Raw genomic sequence first — 18,524 nt, 5'->3', positions numbered from 1 at the left:
AGACGATGCAATCTCAACCACACTGCACACTGCCCTAACCCACCTGGACAAGAGGAATACCTATGTGAGAATGCTGTTCATCGACTACAGCTCGGCATTCAACACCATAGTACCCTCCAAGCTCGTCATCAAGCTCGAGACCCTGGGTCTCGACCCCGCCCTGTGCAACTGGGTACTGGACTTCCTGACGGGCCGCCCCCAGGTGGTGAGGGTAGGCAACAACATCTCCTCCCCGCTGATCCTCAACACGGGGGCCCCACAAGGGTGCGTTCTGAGCCCTCTCCTGTACTCCCTGTTCACCCACGACTGCGTGGCCACGCACGCCTCCAGCTCAATCATCAAGTTTGCGGACGACACAACAGTGGTAGGCTTGATTACCAACAACGACGAGACGGCCTACAGGGAGGAGGTGAGGGCCCTCGGAGTGTGGTGTCAGGAAAATAACCTCACACTCAACGTCAACAAAACTAAGGAGATGATTGTGGACTTCAGGAAACAGCAGAGGGAACACCCCCCTATCCACATCGATGGAACAGTAGTGGAGAGGGTAGCTAGTTTTAAGTTCCTCGGCATACACATCACAGACAAACTGAATTGGTCCACACACACTGACAGCGTCGTGAAGAAGGCGCAGCAGCGCCTATTCAACCTCAGGAGGCTGAAGAAATTCGGCTTGTCACCAAAAGCACTCACAAACTTCTACAGATGCACAATCGAGAGCATCCTGGCGGGCTGTATCACCGCCTGGTACGGCAACTGCTCGGCCCTCAACCGTAAGGCTCTCCAGAGGGTAGTGAGGACTGCACAACGCATCACCGGGGGCAAACTACCTGCCCTCCAGGACACCTACACCACCCGTTGTTACAGGAAGGCCATAAAGATCATCAAGGACATCAACCACCCGAACCACTGCCTGTTCACCCCGCTATCATCCAGAAGGCGAGGTCAGTACAGGTGCATCAAAGCTGGGACCGAGAGACTGAAAAACAGCTTCTATCTCAAGGCCATCAGACTGTTAAACAGCCACCACTAACATTGAGTGGCTGCTGCCAACACACTGTCATTGACACTGACCCAACTCCAGCCATTTTAATAATGGGATTGATGGGAAATGATGTAAATATATCACTAGCCACTTTAAACAATGCTACCTTATATAATGTTACTTACCCTACATTATTCATCTCATATGCATATGTATATACTGTACTCTACATCATCGACTGCATCCTTATGTAACACATGTATCACTAGCCACTTTAACTATGCCACTTTGTTTACTTTGTCTACACACTCATCTCATATGTATATACTGTACTCGATACCATCTACTGTATGCTGCTCTGTACCATCACTCATTCATATATCCTTATGTACATGTTCCTTATCCCCTTACACTGTGTATAAGACAGTAGTTTTGGAATTGTTAGTTAGATTACTTGTTGGTTATCACTGCATTGTCGGAACTAGAAGCACAAGCATTTCGCTACACTCGCATTAACATCTGCTAACCATGTGTATGTGACAAATTAAATTTGATTTGATTTGATTTGATTTGAATGGGGTTCCATTGTTTTATCACGTTCAAAGGATCAGACCGTTTGTTTGAGACTGAAAAGGCTTATACAGATTGACAATGTCTCTGTCTCCGGTTCAACAATGCATACTTCCAGTAGGATGAACAACCAGCTATGGTTTGCATGTCCTGCTGAATGACCCTACCATGCGGAATAGGTGGTTGGAGTTGGTTCCCAATGGTAGTATGTATACTGGTAGCTAAACCATATACTGCTGGCTTTGTATCTGATTATGTACAGTATATTTTGATAATCATTATCACTATCATCGCTAGCATAGCTGACGTTAGCTAGCTAGCTACCTAACTAGCTAGCTACCTGGCTAATGTTAGCCTACCTCAATACAACTCATATTTGGCTTGGAAACACGATAACACTGATTCCTGGTCGTGAACGGATGCCGGGACCTTCCAGAAGGAGCAAAGGTGGGTATCATAACATGTCCAGCAATGTGATTGCAATGGTTTAGCAACCTCCAAAAATAATGTATTTCACTGTACACTTGCTATTTTACAGCTTGTCAGGCAATACGAGAGTCTCCCTCGAATCCTATGAAAAGGACACACCATCATGAGGCCTCATAGTGACCTGAGTTACTGCCCTGATGACACAGACAGCTCCATCAACAAAGTGTTAATTTCATAAACAAAAATAGTGCAGAAACTGTGGACTGTGCAAGAGTTTTTGGAGAAATTGAGAGCTTTTCATTGTTATTAATTTGGTCCAATCAAAAGCATGCATGAAATTAGCAAAATAGTAATGCTTTCTCGCTGCAATGTTTCAATGCTGTTATTGGAAAATAAATACAATTCCCGGGTCATTCATGAGTCATGTGTCTGCCGTCAACCGTTCTCCAATCTGTCGGCAACAAATCATCGATTTAAATAAGGCACAAGCAATGTTTGGAGACACTTTACTTATCATGTTAATTCAAAAATTCAATTCAGACCCAAATGCAATGTTTCCACAGGAAAAGAGACCGTTTGACCCACAAATTGACTGAGGAAAATACTATCAACCTCAAGAGACATCCGTAACGCACCATCCCAAAATATAAACCAAGTATAGTAAACATTAAGAACACTTGATCTTTCCATGTCATACACTGACCAGGTGAATCCAGGTGAAAACTATGATCCCTTATTTATGTCACTTGTTAAATCCACTTCAGTCAGTGTTGATGAAGAGGAAGAGACAGGTTAAAGAACGATTTGTAAGCCTTGAGACATGGATTGTGTATGTGTGCCATTCAGAGCGTGAATGGGCAAGACAAAAGATTGAAGTGCCTTTGAACAGGGTATGGTAGTAGGTGCCAGGTTTACCGGTTTGTGTCAAGAACTGCAAGACTGCTGGATTTTTCACGCTCAACAGTTTTCCGTGTGAATCAAGAATGATCCAACACCCAAAGGACATCCAGCCAACTTGACACAACTGTGTGAAGCATTGGAGTCGACATCTTGTAGAGTCCATGCCCCGATGAATTGAGGCTGTTCTGAGGGCAAAAGGGGGAGGGTGCAACTCAATATTAGGGAGGTGGCCCTAATGTTTGATATACTCAGTCTATACTCTCAGGTAATAACAGATTGACAATGTTACTTCGTTTTCTGAATAGTATCAGACTGCTACTGATGACAGAACCTTGATTACAATATAGCTACAGTATGTCAAAATCCTTTATAGTCCAAACATCCTCTTTTTTAGCAGCTAAAACCATGAGTTGGTCAAAGAGTAAAGTGCATTAGCCTCATGATTCGTGTATTGAAAGGATCTCTGACCCACTGGAATTGTGATACAGTGAATTATAAGTGAAATAATCTGTCTGTAAACAGTTGTTGGAAAAAATACTTGTGTCATGCACAAAGTAGATGTCCTAACCGACTTGCCAAAACTATAGTTTGTTAACAAGAAATGTGTGGAGTGGTTGAAAAACAAGTTTTAATGACTCCAACCTAAGTGTATGTAAACTTCCCAACTTCAAAATGTATCAGGATATCAAGGTAAGACCCAAGTGTAAACTGTGTGAAGTAACAATGTTTATTGTAACACCAGGGGCAGGCAAACGACAGGTCAAGGCAGGCAGGTTCAGGGTCAGGGACAGGCAGAGTTCAGTAAGCCAGAGGTGGAGCAAAGGTGCAGGATGGTAGGCAGGCTCAGGGTCAGGCAGAGTGGTCAGACGGGCGGGTACAGGGTCAGGACAGGCAAGGGTCAAAAACCAGGAGGATGAGAAAAAGAGAGGCAGGGAAAAGACGGGATAATGGGGAAGATGGGTGACACCTAGAGAAGGGTGGAGACAAGCACAAAGACAGGTGAAACAGATTAGGGCGTGACAGAATATTGTGTTGTAGGACAGCTGATCTGACTGACATAATTAAGTGGATGGCGGAAAATTGTCTACTTTTAAACTCGGACAGAACAGAGATGCTAGTTCTAGGTCCCAAGAAACAAAGAGATCTTCTGTTGAATCTGACAATGAATCTTGATGGTTGTACAGTCGTCAAATAAAACTGTGAAGGACCTCAGCATTACTCTGGACCCTGATCTCTCTTTTGACGAACATATCAAGACTGTTTCAAGGACAGCTTTTTCCATCTATGTAACATTGCAAAAATCAGAAACTTTCTGTCCAAAAATGATGCAGAAAAATGCATTAATCTTTTTGTCACTTCTAGGTTAGACTACTGCAATGCTCCACTTTCCGGCTACCTGGATAAAGCACTAAATAAGCTTCAGTTAGTGCTAAACACGGCTGCTAGAATCGTGACTAGAACCAAAACATTTGATCATATTACTCCAGTGCTAGCCTCTCTACACTGGCTTCCTGTTAAGGCAAGGGCTGATTTTAAAGTTTTACTGCCAACCTACAAAGCATTACATGGGCTTGCTCCTACCTATCTTTCCAATTTGGTCCTGCTGTACATACCTACACGTACACTACGTCACAAGACGCAGGCCTCCTTACTGTCCCTAGAATTTCTAAGCAAACAGCTGGAGGCAGGGCTTTCTCCTATAGAGCTCAAATTTTATGGAATGGTCTGCCTACCCATGTGAGAGACGCAGACCCGGTCACAACTTTTAAGTCTTTATTGAAGACTCATCTCTTCAGTAGGTCCTAAGATTGAGTGTAGTCTGGCCCAGGAGTGTGAAGGTGAACGGAAATGTACTGGAGCAACGAACTGCCCTTGTTGTCTCTGCCTGGCCGGTTCCCCTCTCTCCACTGGGATTCTCTGCCTCAAACCCTATTACAGGTGCTGAGTCACTGGCGCTCCTCCATGCCGTTCCTAAGAGGGGTGCGTCACTTGAGTGGGTTGAGTCACTGAGGTGATCTTCCTCCTTTTGGGTTTGTGCCATGGGAGAGATCTTCATAGGCTATACTCGGCCTTGTCTCAGGATGATAAATTGGCGATTGAAGATATCCCTCTAGTGGTGTGGGGGCTGTGCTTTGGAAAAGTGGGTGGGGTTATATCCTGTCTGTTTGGCCCTGTCGGGGGATGTCGTCAGTCAGGGCCACAGTGTTTCCAGACACCTGTCTCAGCCTCCAGTATTTATGCTGTAATAGTTTATGTGTCAGGGGGCTAGGGTCAGTCTGTTATAGCTGGAGTATTTTTCCTGTCTTGTCCTGTGTGAATTTAAGTAAGCTCTCTCTAATTCTCTCTCACTTTCTTTCTTTCTTTCTCCCGGGGGACCTGATCCCAAAGACCATGCCGCAGGACTACCTGGCCTGATAACTCCTTGCTGTCCCCAGTCCACCTGGTCGTGCTAGTGCTCCAGTTTCAACTGTTCTGCCTGTGGCTATGGAACCCTGACCTGTTCACCCTGACGTGCTACCTGTCCCAGACTTGCTGTTTTCAACTCTCTAGAGACCGCAGGAGTGGTAGAGATACTCTGAATGAGCGGCTATTAAAATCCAACTGACATTTACTACTGAGGAGCTGACCTGTTGCACCCTCGACAACCAATGTGATTATTATTATTGGACCTTGCTGGTCATCTATGAACATTTGAACATCTTGGCCATTTTCTGTTATAATCTCTGCACAGCCAGAAGAGGACTGGCCACCCCTCATAGCCTGGTTCCTCTCTAGGTTTCTTCCTAGGTTCTGGCCTTTCTAGGATGTTTTTCCCAGCCACCGTGCTTCTACAACTCCATTGCTTGCTGTTTGGGGTTTTAGGCTGGGTTTCTGTACAGCACTTTGTGACATCAGCTGATGTAAGAAGGGCTTTATAAATACATTTGATTGATTGAAGGCCTGCGGGCATTCAACGTGCAATAGTTGATATTGTTTCCACAGTAACGTGTACACTGTATATCCATGATGTGATGAAACATTGAAACTAAGTTGCAAGCTACTTTTGCAGCAACGCGTTGTGGAACAAGTGTTATACAAAAGCACATTTCAGACACTGGCTCATGCTATCTTGCCATAACTGATTTGTCAGAGAAATACACCACATGACCAAAAGTATGTGGACACTTGCTTTGTGCACGGGGGCATTGTCATGCTGAAACAGAAAAGGGCCTTCCCAAAACTGTTGCCACAAAGTTGGAAGCACAGAATTGTCTAGCATGTCATTGTATGTTGTAGCGTTAAGATTTCACTTGATTCCACTGGAACTAAGGGGCCTAGTCCGTACCGTGAAAAACCGCCCCAGGCCATTATTCCTCCTCCACCAAACTTTATGGTTGGCACTATGCATTGGGGCAGGTAGCGTTCTCCTGGCATCCACCAAAACCAGATTCTTCTGTCATTTCATTAAGCGCCCGACGAACATTTTGGAAATCAGTAGTGAGTTTTGCAACCAAGGACAGATGATTTTTATGCGCTAAGCACTTTGTTGCTCCTAGACGTTTCCACTTCACAATAACAGCACTTACAGTTGACCAGGGCAGCTCTGGCAGGGCATGAGTGCAGTGGCCGATATAAACGTAATGAGTGCAGTGATAAATAAAAACCTAAACGGTATGAAGTAGAAAATATCTTGAACTGCCACCTTTTCATTTTTACTAGACATGTGGAATACAAATTCCCAAAACACAAACCACTTGAAACAGAAATGTGGCTCAGTATATGGACACTTTTAAAGTATTTTTGGCAGAAGGAAAATGGAAACTGACATGGGCAAAATATAACTCCTAAATCCCATGGAGATCAATATTGGGATCAATATCAAGTTTGAGGCTAAGAGCACTGATCCGCAGAGCAAGGTTGACCTCTGTCATTTTTAAAGACCAAAGAGTAAGCTCAGGTGTTACACTGTAGAACTGTGAGGTGGTCAAACAGTATCCATCAAGATCATGCGTTAATAAATGAAAGATTACTATATGACTGAAGTAATAACCGCCTTCAATCTGATTCAGAACATTTTTTAGCTGGAATATTTATGAATATAGTATATAATTTCATAAAAATAAATTAACTACAATATTGTTGCTTATCAAAGAATCTATCCATAATATGTGAACAGGCAGATAACCCACTGTTCCTAGGCCGTCATTGAAAATAAGAATTTCTTCTTAACTGACTTGCCTAGTAAAATAAAAAATTGCTACCCATTTAAAGGGTATTTAATGAGATTAAAATGGATTAGTATTGATGTAATTCCTAATGTCAAATCAACTCTCTTGTGGAAATTGAAACCTATTTGATCAGTAGACTATAGATCATGAATATCATAGTGCCCTTGCTATTGATTTTAATCAATAATGTTGCATATTAGGCTATGGTCGAGTCGATATCATTAATCAAGGTTCTTGAAAAATATAATTTGAGGTCATAAGGTATTCACATTAATGTGATGGTTGCATGATCCCTTTCAGATCTGTGTTTTAGGTTCGGTCAAACTTTGAATTCCTTGACAGTTTTCTGTTCATGCTAATTCACCAGGAGAGCAGGGTGTGATTAGGGTACTGTACTGAATCATGTCAGCAACATCACAGTCAGTTGCTACAATACATCTAATCCCATATTCATAATATTTATTTGATCATTTTTTGTCACTTCAATCCCTCATAATCCAGGAGCTTGGCACCTGAATTGTAATAGGTAAGTGGTACCCTACTGTAATGTCTAAGATGCCAGTGCATTGCGTGTCATGCTCTTGGTCAATATGACCAGCAGGCCATTGCGCTCATGGACCAGACAGTCTCTGTGGTTATACTAACTAACCAAGTGAAAGCATGCAGCAGGGACATCATGCACATTGGTCAGCTATTATCCAGACAGATTTCTATTTTTGACATTTTGCAGGATCTCTTGAAATGCACAATCTCGTTTTCAAGAGTGTCCAAATGAGACAAACAAAACAAACAAACAATACTTAATAACAATCATATTATGGCAACTACTGCCTAATAACGATAATAACAACAATGAAATAATAACATTAACAATACAAATACAAAACATACAGCATGAAGTTTTGTACAATTAATAAAAACTACTACAACTATTAAAACGACTAATAAATCGAAGTACCTATAATATATACATACTTACATATAGTACTTACAAATATCTTCACATGGTGATGTTTCTAAAAACACAAACAGTTTGTTCTTAACATTTGAAAAAGTGCTTTCTTAAATTCACTGTGTGTATTTAATGCCCTGATTTCTATAGGTAAATGATTCCAGTCAGGTCTTTGTATCTTAAAGATCTTACTCCAACCTCATGATGTACCCATTGAATTTCTGATTGCTGCTGTTGTTGAAAGGAGTAGTTGCCATATTATTACAGATATTCTTATGTAGGCCTAATTCAATTCCAGCTCCGGCTCCAGTGCTAAATGAGAGCTAAAATGAACAATAGGCAATGCTTTAATAAGCAATTTCTTGGTCATAGTTTATGGATTATGTATAATATCATTGAAGTATGTCATAGATAGTAGTTTTAATTGCACGAATGCACTGCAACCAGCGCATGACATTTCTCACTCACACAGCAAATTTGCGATCAGAATTTGTTCTGGACCTGGACACTGTGAAGAGACCTCTGGTTGCATGTCTTGTGTTGTACCGATGAGTTTCCGAACTGTGCGCTAACTGCTTGAACAGAGGTACCTTCAACACATCAATGCCTCGCATAAAGACCAATAGTGATGCAGACAATTTCTCCTCAACTTTGAGCCAGGAGAGACTGACATGCATGTTACTGACACTTCCCCCTGTGCACATATAAGTGCGATACGTGCTGCTTTGTTCTGAACCAACTGCAATTGACCTATGTCCTTCTTTGCCACACATGACCAGACAGCTGGGCAGTAGTCCACATGTGACAAAACTAGGGCCTGTAGAACCTGTCTGGTTGACTGAGATGTCAAGAAGGCAGAGCAACGCCCTATCATGGACAGACCTCTTCCCATTTTAGAAACCATTGAGTCGATATGTTTTGACTATGACAGCTTGCTATATAGGGTTACAAGCAGTTTGCTCAATAGCAACATTGTTAATTAATAGATATAATTAGGTTTGCGTTGAGCGCGTGATGATGCTTTTAGTTTTTGAGATATTTCGCACCGGACTGTTGCTATAGTTACCCATTCTAAAACTGACTGGAGATCTAAGTTAAGTGCCTCAGTTATTTCGTCAGTGTACATAGACACACAGGCTTTATTCAAGGTCAGTGGAAAGTCATTTGTAAAAACAGAAAACAAAAATGTCCCTAGCCGGGCTGCCCTGCGGTACACCACACTCAACTGAATTTGAATGAGAGAGGCTTCCATTAACGAAAAGCCTCTGTGTTCTATTACACTGAACAAAACGCAACATGTAAAGCTCTGGTTCCATGTTTCATGAGCTGAAATAAAAGATCCCAGAAATGTTCCATATGCACAAATATCTTATTTCCCTCAGATTCTGTGACACGGTTAGCTTTTAACAGCGAGGATGGCTATTTCTTGTCCTGGAATCTTAACTGACAGGTTAAAGTCTGCTTGAAAGAAAATGAACGGTTCCAGCTCTGTAGGAGCTGAATCTACTACGCTTTGTTTCGGGACAAACTGGATCACTCGGAGTTCCGATGCGGCAATTGTTTGCTTGGCGAGGATTATTGGCTTGAGGTGGCTTCGTTGATCACACAGGTCGCCAGCCTATGTACGAAACTGGGGAAAACGCAGAGTGGAATGTTAATATTTTCTACACTGGTGGCTGGACGGCGTTCATATTATGACTACCTCAAACTCACTTGGACAATACCTTTCATGATACAGTGATAGCAATACAAGGTTATAACATTTACAGAAAAGACCGAAATGCCAGTGGTGGAGGTTTTGCTGTTTATATTCAAAACCACATTCCTGTAAAGATTAGAGAGGATCTCAAGTTAAATACTGTTGAAGAAATATGGCTACAGTTTAATCTGTCTCAACTAAAGTCCATTATTCTGGGAAGCTGCTATAGACCACCAAGTGCTAACAGTAAGTATCTGGATAACATGTGTGAAATACTTGATAATGTATGTGATATCAACAGAGAGGTATATTTTCTGGGTGATTTAAATATTGACTTTCATCAAGCCTCTTGTTCAGCTCAGGTGTTTGGCGTTGCCGACCTTCTAGCTGCTGCCAAACCCGCTGCTGGAAAACGCCCTTCGCTCATCAACCCCGGACTTGTCTCGTCATCATTACACACACCTGGTTCCAATCCCCACTTTTTCACGGTATATCTACTCCCTCTGTCATTTGTCTTTGTCGGTCATTGTAAATGTTGCTTGTTTTCCTGAGAGGAATCTCTCCTACTCTTTCCTGAGTACTTTATTATTTTGCACTTTGGGTTTCGTCTCGCTTTTATTATGGTGCTTTAATAAATTCAGTATTTCTGAACCGGCGACTGCCTCCTGCCTACTCCTCTCTACGCTTGTGACACCGGGGCTGAACCCGTTTTTAATTCCATTTTCTTTATGGGAGCGTGTTTGTTAACAATATCACTGAAAATATTAAAAAAGAAGGTCAAAGCGTGTTCAACAGAGGGGATCAAGCTGATTCTATACCATTTTACAGAGGACAGTTCATGAAGGAAGGCTTGCTCATTAACGTTTTTTAGCAAGCTTCTATGACAAATCAGGACAGGTCGTTTCACTGAGCCATTACGAACACAGGCTGTAAAACAGTGATCACTAAGGTCATTACAGAAAACACCAGACTGATACCTATCAGGATTATTTGTGAGGATAACATCAAGGGGAGTAGCATTTTGTGGGTGTTTAGAGTCATACTTTGTGGGATTAGAAATAATCTGACAAAGATTTAGGGAGTCCCATTGCTTTAGGACTTGGTCAGGTGGTTTTTAAGCATGTCCCAGTTTAGGTCACCAAGCAGGACAAATTCAGACTTAGTGTAAGGGGCCAGGAGAGCGCTTAGGGCAGTTAAGGTACAGGCCCATGCTGATGGTGGATGATAACACCCAGCAACAGTCAACAAAGAGCTTTTTGAAAGTTTAATACTTAAAACCTGCAAATCAAATTGTTTGGAGACAGACTTGGAGACAACCGAGCACTGAAGGTGATCCTTGGTGAAGATTGTCACTCCCCCACCTTTAGAAGATCTGTCTTGCCAAAAAAGGTTATAACCAGAAAGGTTAACATCAGTATTCAAAACACTCTTCCTTAACCACGTCTCAGTAATGACCAACACATCTGTATTGGAGCTGTGTACCCACACTTTCAATTGATCCATTTCAGGTAATAAGCTTCTAGTGTTAACGTGCAGAAAACCCAGGCTTTTACGAGAGCAGAAATCAGTGAAGCAGATATCAGAGCACAAGTCAGAATTGGGGCTAGCAACAGTAGATGGGCCAGGGTGTTGTTGTGGAGTTAACTCTGTAAACACGCTGGGTGATTTAGAATCCATTGAAGAGCTTGAACGATTCATTGACGAGAGATACTTACGAACTCAAAGAAACATGTAGATTGATGATGTAAGGAAAGAGAACACGGCGCTGAAAGGTACTGTAGACTCTCTTCATAGCAAGGTGGAGGTGAAAGGTACTGTAGACTCTCTTCATAGCAAGGTGGAGGTGAAAGGTACTGTAGACTCTCTTCATAGCAAGGTGGAGGTGAAAGGTACTGTAGACTCTCTTCATAGCAAGGTGGAGGTGAAAGGTACTGTAGACTCTCTTCATAGCAAGATGGAGGTGAAAGGTACTGTAGACTCTTCATAGCAAGGTGGAGGTGGTGCAAAGGTACTGTAGACTCTCTTCATAGCAAGGTGGAGGTGAAAGGTACTGTAGACTCTTCATAGCAAGGTGGAGGTGGTGCAAAGGTACTGTAGACTCTTCATAGCAAGGTGGAGGTGGTGCAAAGGGAGAACAAACAACTTAAAGAAACATTGCTTGATGTACAATGTCGATCAATGCGGGACAATGTAATATTTTCAGGGATACCGGAGAATGACACGAGACTTTATGTCAACTCAACTAAAACTGCCCACCGATGTTGCGCGCAATGCCACTTTCTCCAGAGCCCATAGAATAGGCAAGGCCTCTGGAAATAGGCCACGGGCTATTATTGCATGTTTTGATAAATTTAAGCAAAAGGAAATGACGAAGAACATGGGGAGAGAACTCAGAAACACTGATTTTGGAATGAATGATCACTTCCCCACCGAGATCAATGAAAGGAGAAAAAAACTATATCCCATCATGAAGGAAAAGCGTTGCCTGAATCAACGAGTCTCCATGGTGATGGATAAACTTTATATCAACGGGCAACTGTATCAGGACTCTAAAGTAACTCCCTGGTTATTTTAATTTAATGTTTAAAACGGAGTTTGTGTGTTGTAGTGTATCATGACAACTTCAACTATAAGAAATACATGCTATATTGATCTCCACTTGATAAGGAAAGGGTTGCATATAGCTCAGGTTAATGTATGTAGCCTTCCTAACAAAACAAACGAGGTTTTTAACTTGGTCAACATAAATAATATTCATATTTTGGCTTTGACCGAAACGCATTTAGATGCATCTGTAAATAATATAATAATAATAATAATATATGCCATTTAGCAGACGCTTTTATCCAAAGCGACTTACAGTCATGTGTGCATACATTCTACGTATTGGTGGTCCCGGGAATCGAACCCACTACACTGGCGTTACAAGCACCATGCTCTACCAACTGAGCTACAGAAGGACCATAATGATGGGCAAATGAACATTCAAAGATATGGTCTACTGAGAAGGGACAGGAACAGGAATGGTGGGGGTGTTTCACTGTATATTCAGAATCATATACCTTTTAAGAGGAGGAATGACCTTAATGTAGGTCAAATAGAGGCACTATGGGCTCAAGTACATCTACCTCACCAGGCACCCATATTGGTAGGATGTGTGTATAGACCTCCTAGCTCTAAGGTGTCCTATCTGGATGACTTATGTACTGGGTTTGACCAGGCCACAGATACCAAGAGAGATGTATTTATCTTGGGGGATTTTAATATAAATTGGAAGGATCACAATAATTTAAATAGAACTAAATTGATGAGATATGCTAAGAACTGTGGTTTGAAACAAATAATAATAATAATAATATATGCCATTTAGCAGACGCTTTTATCCAAAGTGACTTACAGTCATGGTTAATGATACGACTAGATCTTCAATTAAGTTGGGTCATCGTTCAGACACATGCATTGATCTGATTTTCTGTAATATACCATTGCAATGCTTAAAAGCCAGATCAATGCCAGTGGGCTGGACAGACCATAATATTGTGACCATAACCACAAACACCAAGGTTCCAAAGAAACCCCCTAGGATTGTGGTCAAGATAAATGTTAAAACATTTAATCATGAGTTATTTCTAAATGATTTGGCTGCTGTACCCTGGGAGCTGATTTATCTAGAGGATGATTTAAACCACTACAGAATGTTTTATTGATTTGCTCATGGAGGTAATGGACCATCATGCCCCTATAAGAAAGAGAACAGTTGGTGCCCGTCCATCTCCATGGATTGATGATGAACTGGGTGAAGCTTTTTCTCAAAGAAATATGGCAAAAGTCTTAGCAGCTAAGTCAAAATTAGAAATTGATGAACAGAATTATAGAACATTACGTAATTATGCAGTTAAATTGAATCGAAGGAAAAAATATATATTTTACCACAATGCTTTTACTGATTGTAAAAATTATTCTAAAAAGATATGGAACACAGTTAAGGGCTTACTTGGTACATCTATCTCATCATGCCCATCTAGTGTGGAAGTTGACGGAAGAATAATAACAAAACCAGTTGATATTGCCAATCATTTTGCAGATTTTTTTACACAGAAAATTAAATGACTAAGCAACAATGTCGACATACATTCTTCCAAACAAGCTATTGTCCAATGGATTGATGATCATATTATGAGCAATAAGATCTGCTCTTTTAGTCTACAAACGGTGTCAGTGGAGGAGGTGTTAAACCTATTGAAGTCATTACCTGATGGTAAATCTACAGGTTATGGTCTGATGGACAATTTTTTGCTTCGCTGTGCTGCTCCCCAGATTGCAGTTCCACTGAGATACACATTTAATTGGTCACTGGAAAAGGGGTTGTTTGCAAATGTATGGAAGCATGCGAAACTGTGTCCTATTCCGAAAGACTGCAAAGAACCCATTACTTCTGCCAATAGTCGACCAATTAGTCTACTCCCTACACTCAGTAAGATATTGGAGGGTATTGTGAGTAGACAAATGTGGGAGTATATGGAAAAGAATGATCTGATTACAGCCAATCAGCATGCTTATCGCAAAAACCATTCCACTACCACTGCATTGGTTGACATGACTGACCAGTGGCTCAATGCTATGGATAATGGCAGGTTTGTAGGTGTACTATTTTTAGATTTCAGTGCAGCATTTGATTTAGTGGATCATGAAATTATTTTGACAAAATTAATGCATTATGGTTTTAAGGAGGTAGCATTGAATTGGGTACAGTCGTATCTAACTGACAGGAAACAGTCCACCTATATCAATGGTTAATTTTCTTCCCCTAATGTGTTAAACTGTGGAATACCGCAGGGCAGCTGCCTTGGGCCACTTCTCTACTTAATATACACCAATGACCTTCCCTATGCCTTGGTTGAAACTCAAGCTACTATATTTGCAGATGATACTACAATTTATGCAGCAAGACAATCGGTTCAACAGGTACAGCAAGCTTTGCAAGGAGATTTGGAGAATATCAGGAAATGGGTTTGCCAAAACAAACTTGCTTTAAACACCAAGAAAACCAAAGTTATGTTGGTCTGTTCAACTAGGAAAAGGCCAAAACAGCATGGGATACAATTAAGTATGGGAGGAGTACAAATTGAAGAAGTGGCAGAAACCAAACTACTGGGAGTGCAGCTAGACAACTGCTTATCATGGTCGTCTCAAATAACTAATGTAAAAAAAATGTAAATGTAAAAAAAATAATATTAAAACAGCATGCATAATCAGAAGGATAGCTAAATATTTACCAGGGAAAATCCTTCAGCAAATAACACAGGCATTGGTTGAGAGTCAAGTGAACTATTGTTCGGTGGTCTGGGGAAATGCATCATCTAGTGAATTTAGGAGGCTGTAGAATGCACAGAATAAAGCAGCAAGGATTGTTTTAAGGCGGAGATATGGTTCTTCTGTTGCAGTCATGCAGCCAAGTCGTGTTCTTGGTTGGTCATCAATCGACAAGATAATTGAAAAAAACATGCTTATTTTATTTTATAATATACATCATTTAAAACGGCCAAGTTCTATTCACAACGGTATTCAGTTGGTAAGAGACAGACATTCCGTAAATACTAGGAATAGATTGTCCACCATCTATGCGTTATCCAGACAGAAAAAAGAAATGGGCAAAAGAACATTTCGATTTAGATCAATAAAGAAATGGAATAAATTAACTGAGCAAACTAGAAACCTTTCAACATATAAGTTAAACATTATTTTAAAACAATTTAAATATAGTATATAGAAATGTTGTGGGACTATAGTAGATGAAGAATCAATATTTAGTAACCACCCTGGAGGTGGTAGTAACCACCCTGGAGGTGGTAGTAACCACCCCGGAGGTGGTAGTAACCACCCCGGAGGTGGTAGTAACCACCCTGGAGGTGGTAGTAACCACCCTGGAGGTAGTAACCACCCTGGAGGTAGTAACCACCCTGGAGGTGGTAGTAACCACACTGGAGGTGGTAGTAACCACCCTGGAGTTGGTAGTAACCACCCTGGAGGTGGTAGTAACCACCCTGGAGGTGGTAGTAACCACCCTGGAGGTATTAACCACCCTGGAGTTGGTAGTAACCACCCTGGAGGTGGTAGTAACCAACCTGGAGGTAGTAACCACCCTGGAGTTGGTAGTAACCACCCTGGAGGTAGTAACCACCCTGGAGTTGGTAGTAACCACCCTGGAGGTGGTCACTGAGAACTCAGAAGAGCAGAACTGAGTTACAGCTTTATAGCAAAGACATCTATCTAAGTCTTTGACATCTAAGTCTATCACAGTGCCATCCGTTTTGTCACTAAAGCACCTTATACCACCCACCACTGCGACTTGTATGCTCTAGTCGGCTGGCCCTCACTACATATTCGTCGCCAGACCCACTGGCTCCAGGTCATCTACAAGTCCATGCTAGGTAAAGCTCCGCCTTATCTCAGTTCACTGGTCACGATGGCAACACCCATCCGTAGCACGCGCTCCAGCAGGTGTATCTCACTAATCATCCCTAAAGCCAACACCTCATTTGGCCGCCTTTCGTTCCAGTACTCTGCTGCCTGTGACTGGAACGAACTGCAAAAATCGCTGAAGTTGGAGACTTTTATCTACCTCACCAACTTCAAACATCAGCTATCCGAGCAGCTAACCGATCGCTGCAGCTGTACATAGTCTATTGGTAAATAGCCCACCCATTTTCACCTACCTCATTCCCATACTGTTTTTATACTGTTTTTTATTTATTTACTTTTCTGCTCTTTTGCACACCAATATCTCTACCTGTACATGACCATCTGATCATTTATCACTCCAGTGTTAATCTGCAAAATTGTATTATTCGCCTACCTCCTCATGCCTTTTGCACACATTGTATATAGACTGCCCATTTTTTTCTACTGTGTTATTGACTTGTTAATTGTTTACTCCATGTGTAACTCTGTGTTGTCTGTTCACACTGCTATGCTTTATTTTGGCCAGGTCGCAGTTGCAAATGAGAACTTGTTCTCAACTAGCCTACCTGGTTAAATAAAGGTGAAATAAAAAAATAAACATATCCTTCTGAATACATGACAAACAGCAGATGTGTGGAATGTGTCAAAAGGTTAGGATCTGCTGTGAGGACTGTCCTCATTATATAGAAGCCAGGTTCTGGCCCCCAAAACAAGGTTCCCCTCCCCGGTACCTCATAATACACAAACACCAACTCATGCTATGGAATGCAGTCTTTAGGTTTTATCACCAAGGCATCGTAAATCCACTGTCAGCATTAAGCCCCAGAGGCCCACTCTCAGTTCACACAGACACAGATACGTGAGTACTAATAGAACCCTATTCTATTGCATAAAACAACCATTTGATGCAATAACAGTATTATGAGAACCCCTTTCATTTTCCAGGGTACACTAAAAATGTGCGAATTAAAACTGAGGGTCGACCTCTGCCTGAGATCAGTTTCAGGAAGAAGGATGAAAAGGTGAGGGGGTTCAATACCAATTGGTATCAAAAGTATAGCTGGTTAACAGGGAGAATTTCATCAAGCTGCCTGTAATTGCTGGCCTTCCCTGCTTTTTAGAAAGTCTGAGCCTTGGGTGAAAGAGAGGTACAATGACCTGAAGAGCATTGATCGTTCAGCTAAACGGCAAAACAAAAGCAGTGAGCATATAAATGCCCACATCAGACTCAAGCTTCTGGGAAGAAGCTGCATCAATCATGACAAAGGTCTGTGTATTCAAACTGCGCAACACAATTAGAAAATAAGAAGAAACAGAGATGTTCTCAAGCAGCTTATCAACACCGCTGCGTTTTTGAGAATACGAGAATTGGCTTTTAGAGGACACGACGAGAGGGAAAGTTCCCGCTAACAAGTGAAACTACAAGGAGCTTGCAGAGGTCATTTTTTGTTGCAATGCTTTACTTGCTGAACATATGGAATGTTTTACTGTCTTTTCTGGGCTGTCAATCAATTCGGAATGATTTGTTAGCTTCCATCGCGTCACCCAGGTTGAGAGAGGTTGACGCAGCAAAAAGAATGTGTGCGCGTGCCTTCAAGTAGGCTTTCCACTGTTCTACGGTATTTATATAGCAAAAATGATTTTTGTTCAGATAGATAACTCTCAATCCATAATAAGGAGGATGCAAATCCATAACATCTACGCTTTTTCAGCAATTTTCCTTTTCTGATATATGTGTTTTCAAAATGGAACATATTTGAAACAGTATGTTAAACTTTCATTGAGTTTCCAATATGGGATATATATCTTATGGAATATGAGATGAAACTAGCCCAGTAATTACCTGTATTGGCAATCTATTTGAATTAACTCATCAATTTAAAATCATGACTATTCAAACACATTATCATAATTGACAATAGGTTATGATCATTAAAAAAATCAAATCATGGCTTTATTAATCAGTATATGATTTGAATCAGAGCTGTGCCTCTATGAAGTGCTGAGATCTTTCTTTGCTGCAAGACTGTATTTCTGACCTTTTCCAAACACAATCATAGTTTCATGGATTCATAGTTGTATGGACCTGTGTGTCAACATTTTGATTGTATGACTTAAATTGCCCTTTTTTTCATAAAAAATAGTGACTGCCGAAGTGAATGTGTTTTAATTAAAAGTAAAGTGAATGTGTTTTAATTCAAAGTAAACTCATCATGACCACATATAGAGAAGGGGTAGCTGCATCACAATATGGCGACGGGAGTACGGTCAAGTCGTTGTGTTGAAAGTAAAGCAGTGGGCGTTTGGAAAGGAGTGGGT

The sequence above is a fragment of the Oncorhynchus gorbuscha genome, linkage group LG06 (genome assembly GCF_021184085.1).
Source record: "Oncorhynchus gorbuscha isolate QuinsamMale2020 ecotype Even-year linkage group LG06, OgorEven_v1.0, whole genome shotgun sequence".
Classification (NCBI taxonomy): Eukaryota; Metazoa; Chordata; class Actinopteri; order Salmoniformes; family Salmonidae; genus Oncorhynchus; species Oncorhynchus gorbuscha.
The sequence above is the reverse complement of the archived record's forward strand: the minus strand, read 5'-3'. Positions refer to the sequence as shown.